This window comes from Callospermophilus lateralis, chromosome 3 (genome assembly GCF_048772815.1).
Source record: "Callospermophilus lateralis isolate mCalLat2 chromosome 3, mCalLat2.hap1, whole genome shotgun sequence".
Taxonomy (NCBI): Eukaryota; Metazoa; Chordata; class Mammalia; order Rodentia; family Sciuridae; genus Callospermophilus; species Callospermophilus lateralis.
The window spans coordinates 133051666-133057682 of record NC_135307.1 but is presented as its reverse complement, the minus strand read 5'-3'; positions in this window follow the sequence as shown (position 1 = coordinate 133057682).

Below are 6017 nucleotides of genomic sequence, written 5' to 3'. Positions count from 1 at the left end.
GTTTGTGTTTGACAGGGTAGTGAGAGAAGCACCTGGTTAGAATTTCCAACCCCCCCCCCCCCAGCTCTCCTTTGCCTACATAGGTTCCAGTAGCTTAATTTGATGAAGGCAGGCATGAGAGGGAAAATGGAAAAGTGAGAAATATGTGATTTGGGTCTCTTACAACCAATTGGGGTCTCTTCTCCCCATCCCAGCCTTTAAGCTGAACATTTTATTTAATAAGAACTACCCATCCTGGAAATTGCCACAGTGAGAATAGACATTGCCTGGCTGGGTGTGGTGTCCCATCCTGTAATCCTAGCAACTCTGGGGATGAGGCAGGAAGATCACAAGTTCTAGGCCAGCCTGGGCAATTTAGTGAGACCTTGTCTTCATGTTTAAATTTGTGTGTGTGTGTGTGTTCGTTCCAGGGATTGAACCCAGGGGTGCTTAACCTCTGAGCTACATCTCCAACCTTTTTATTTTTTTATTTTGAGACAGGATCTCACTAAGTTGCTTAGGGCCTCTCTTAGTTGCTGAGGCTGGCCTTGAACTTGTGATCCTCCTGTCTCAGCCCCACCACCCCCTGCCCCATGCTGCTGGGATTACAAGCATGTGCCAGCACCCTCAGCTTGAAATTTTTATTTATTTATTTATTTATTTTTAATATTTATTTTTTAGTTCTCGGCGGACACAACATCTTTGTTTGTATGTGGTGCTGAGGATTGAACCCAGGCCGCACGCATGCCAGGCGAGCGCACTACCGCTTGAGCCACATCCCCAGCCCCAATTTTTTTTTTTTTTTTTTTAAGAGAGAGTGAGAGAGAGGGAGGGAGAAAGAGAGAGAGAGAGAGAATTTTTTAATATTTATTTTTTTAGTATTTGGCGGGCGGTCACAACATCTTTGTTTGTATGTGGTGCTGAGGATTGAACCCAGGCCGCACGCGTGCCAGGCGAGCGCGCTACCGCTTGAGCCACATCCCCAGCCCCTTGAAATTTTTATAAAAGGGCTGGGAATGTAGCTCAGTGGTTCAATACCCAGCACAGGGTGGGGAGGAACATGAAGAAAAAAAAAAGAACACAAACTGCCTACTTTTATGTGTGTGTGCTCCCTTGGAAGTTGAGCTTTAGTTGTCCTTTTATCTTTTTTAGTTGATCTTTTAAGAAATTCAATCTATGTTTTATCTGGGTGCAGTAGTGCACACCTGTAATCCCAGAAATTTAGGAGGCTGAGGTGAGTGAAATACAAGTTCAAGGCCAGTCTGGGAAATTTAGTAAGAGCCCCATCTTAAAACAGAAAGTAAAAAAGGGCTGGAGATTTACTCAATGGTAGAATGTTGGTGGGATTGATGCCCAGTACCCACCCCCAATCCATTTTGTGTTTTGTTGATGCTGCTACCTGTCAGTGACACAGGGCATAAAATGTCCATCAATGTCCCAAGTGGTTCCCCACTGCTGGGTACTCTTGGTTATAAAGGCAAGCAGCTTCCTTGCCTAATTGGATGTGTCTGAAGAATACAAATATGTGACATTGTCCACTTAGGACTCCAAACAATATGGCCTACATCCACGTGCATAATGGGAATTACTGTGCCATACCTGGAAAACCCTATATATTGCAATCAACATCTAGTGGTACCCTCAAGGTGGAAGTAGATGGCCCATCTAGTCTATTTGTCAGGGCCAGCGAAGTAACCAGACTACATGCTCTGGAGTTCTCTTTGCCACTCAACTGTATAGAGTATCTAGGCACATTAGCAGGACTTCTTTGGCTTCACATTCTGGGATCAGAAGTGCTTATTCTGGCCCTAGCCATAGACAAAATATCATATCCTATGTGATAGTGGCTGTGGCTTCTACTTGAGAGATCTGGCCAGCTGGTTGCTTCCATTGACATTCATGACAAAGGGTCCTTTTCCATGGGCATCTCTCTTGGACGTGTGTCCCACTCAATCTATTGCCAGAGTCTCTTCAACTTCTACAGGAGTTGGGACTTAACCAGTTACACTGTTAAGGCTAGCCCACTGGCTATTGCTCATGAGTCAGTGAAACCATAGTGAGGTTCACCGTGAGAGGTGTTTTCCCATACCAAGCACCACAGCCTAAATCTCTGCTATTGGGTAGAATTCCCTTTTCCATGCAAATTTTTAAACTGTTATTTCTGTGGCTGCACAGCAGCAGCAATTTTGTACATTAACTGGGCTGTCAGTTCTTAAGTCATGTCCAGATTCTCAGGAGATTCAATGTACTTCGGACCCAAGAAACCCAAGATACTGGCAGTCTTTGGTCTTTGTCTCAGGGTTAGCCACACCTTTGCCTTTTTTTTTTTCAAACTCAGGAGCACTCCACCACTGGTCACATCTCCAGCCCTATTTTGTATTTTATTTAGATAGGGTCTCACTGAGTTGCTTGGTGCCTCACAGTAACTGAGGCTGGCTTTGAACTCATGATCCTCCTGTCTCAGCTTTCCAAGATGCTGAGATTATAGGCCTGTGCCACTGCGCATGGCCTGGCCTCTTTTTATGGAGGAAAGAGATTCCACAGATGCCTGGTTCATTCTTTTATTGGAACACTTCCTCTTTAGTGAATAATGCTTGGTAAGCAATCTGGCATTGTGGCACACTCTTGGGAGGCTGAGGCAGGATGATCCAAGGTTAAGGCCAGCCTGGGCAATTTAGCAAGACCCTGTCTCAAAATAAATTAATTAATTAAAAGGGCTGGTTTATCAGACAAGTGCCATGTGTCCTAAAACCCACAGATGCCTTTGCCTCCAGGTGATGTCCTTCTTCCACGGATTCTAGTCTGTGTAGTTGTCAGTCATTGACACTTTTCATCCAAAAGCCTGGTGTTCAGGGCCCCACTCATAGGTGGTACCTTTTGGGTAACCTTGTGTAGTGGGCTGAATACATCCTGTTGATAAAACCGTCTCTCATGCTCAGACATGCCCATTGGATGTTTTACCTCCTTTGGTTTGCTGGAAGTTTTAAGGCCAGTTGTTTTGTTCTTTTTGTTTTTCTTTTTTTTTCTTGGGAATTGTCCTCTGGGTATGGGTCCACATGGTGCCCAAGAACTTTACATGTCTGGCCTCCAAACAATTTTTCAGCTTTGGTTAGCCCATTCAATCTAAGGAAGTTTGTACAAGTTAATTCTCTAACTGGATGATGTTATCAACATAGTCATACTAATATACTTCTGATGGGATCTCAGGCTTCTCTATGTCTGGCCAGCTGGTCTATCAGTTGGTGGCAAATCATAGGGGAATGCAGGTACCTCTGTGGCAATACTATAAAGATGCATTGTCGGGCTAGGGTTGTGGGAGAATGCCTGGCACCTGCAAGGTAATGGGTTTGATTCTCAGCACCACATAAAAATAAACGAAGCTTACAATTTGATTTTTTTTTTTTTTAAAAAGATGTGGGCTGGAGTTGTGGCCCAGTGGGAGAGTGCTCGCCTAGCACATATGAAGCACTGTATTCGATCCTCAGCACCACATAAAAATGAGAAAAGATATTGTGTGTCCACCTACAACTAAAAGAATATTTTAAAAAAATAACTTATTTAAAAAAAAAAGATTCATTGTAACTCAAGCCAATGAGGGTAAAGTAGTTTTCATCTTCCACATGCAGTGGAATGATCAAAAAGGCATTAGTAGGAGCTGGGATTGTGGCTCAGTGGTAAAGCACTTGCTGGGCATGTGTGAGGCCCTGGATTCAATTCCAAGCACTACATATAAATAAATAAATAAATACAATAAAGGTCCATTAACAACTAAAAAAATATTTAAAAAAAAAAAGGTATTAGTAGCCTGTAATCCCAATGACTCACATGTCTGAGGCAAGAGGATTGCAAGTTCAAGGTCAGCCTCAACAGTTTAGTGAGACTGTCTCAAAATAAAAAATTAAAAGGGCTGTGGTAAAGACACTCTGGGTTCAATTTCCAGTACCACAAAAACAAAACAAAAATTGACATGAGTACTCTGCATACTAGGTGACTTCGGTCTGTACAATGAGCTCTGTGATATGAAATAATCCATAAGATGCCAAAGTCAGGGGCCTTTTGTGCTGGCCATTCAGGCTCTCTCCACCCACTGTTCTGTATTGCTTTGCAGTAGCCACTTGGCTAGGTCTAGATGGTGAACATTTGTCCCTATCTAAGTCCCACTCCAAGGACCTGGTCCTCAACTTAGCCTGTTTGAGCAGTGGGGAAGGGATAGTGCTGAAAGTGGTGGGTCAAACAGTAGTCCCAACAGCACAAACCTCAGCTTGATGTCCCTCCTGTCAGTCCACAGGAAATGTTAAAGCGGTCTAGTAAATAGCCCAAATCTTTAAGTCCCATAACCCTCCCAGAGCCCTGTGAGAAATAGAATATTCCTTCATAGGTAGAATCATCACTTGCCTCTTCAGGGACCACCTGATATAACAGCCAGATCAATGTGTCCTTTTAGATGGTTTCTCCCCTATCTTGGTCTATAGTGCATTATCTGGGCCTTTCCCAAGGCTTCCATTGTGGGAAAGGTGTTGCTTGATAGCTGAATAGTTTTCTGAAAAATATCCCCAAGGTGTAAGAGAAGATTCATTTTCCCTCCACAGCCTGATATGTCAATTAAAATGTGTAGTCTGATGGGGATGACTATTTCATCATCTGGGCACTCATGATCTCATTATGAATTCAGGCTGAGGTCACAGTGGCATAATAGTGGCAGCCTCCTCCAGTACTGTTCAGATGATGGGAACTCATCTCGGATAGGCAACTATGTCATGACAACTATAAAGACCTAGTTCAACAAGCCCTGATTTTCTCTTTATCTTTTCCTCCTTTGTCATTGATTGTGGCCAAAAATGGCCTGGAACATGGGGTCAGTCCTAAAGTATCCACGCAACTTCTGTTCCTTCCCATTCAGGAGATCTTGCAGAGAACCCTCACTTGGATGATTCATACTTCTATAGTCGATTAGACTTTTCGTCAAATCTCTTATTGCTCCTTGTAAAAGTGGATCTCAGTACATTTCTGAGCGACTAGTTGCCATTGATCACTCCGTCCCTTGAGGGTAGCCCTCTTAAGATTTCAATGGAAAGTCTGGCCTGTCTTTTTTTCTCTCAGCTCTTTCAAATTCTGCTCTTCAGAGATTTTCAGGATTTTATAGACTCCCAACATACAGAGGTTCAAACTCTGGCAGATACAAGGAAGAGAGACCAAGATCAACTCTTACTGATGACTCAAATCAATGAACACCCTAGGGAAGACAATGGCTGCCTATCACTAACTGACCTTGGAAGCATTCTTTCCCTTGAAATTGTGGGTCATCTGGTCTTCATTTCTTCCACCACTCTCCATTCTCTTTAAAAATAAGATCATTTCCATCTTATCTGCTTTTTCCCAGCTGTTGCAATGGAGGAAGGGGAATAGCCCACAGAGACCTACCACAGCCTACCCAGAAGCAGTTCTTTAGTTCTGTTTTTTTAACCACTTCCATTTGAGAAATTATTTCAATTACTATTTTCACTTAATCACACTCCAACTTAATTTCCTTTAAAATTTTTTTTTAAAGACAGAGAGAGGGAGAGAGAGAGAGAGAGAGAGAGAGAGAGAATATTTTAAATATTTATTTATTTCTTAGTTTTCGGCGGACACAACATCTTTGTTTATATGTGGTGCTGAGGATCGAACTCAGGCCGCACGCATGCCAGGCGAGTGCGCTACCGCTTGAGCCACATCCTCAGCCCCAAATTCTACCTTTTCTTTTTAATTTTTTGTAGTTATAGATGGACAGAATACCTTTGTTTATTTTTATGTGGTGCTGAGAATCGAACCCAGTGCCTCATGCATGCTAAGAAAGCACTCTACCACTGAGCTACAATTCCAGCGCATCCTTTTTAAAAAATTTTTTACAAATTTTTATTGGTGCATTATAATTGTACACAATGATGGGATTCCTTTTTTTTTTTTTTTTTTTGGTGCTAGGGATTGAACCCAGGTCCTCATGCATTCTGGGAAAGTGCTGAACTACACCTCCAACCATCAATTTCCTCTTTTTAAAC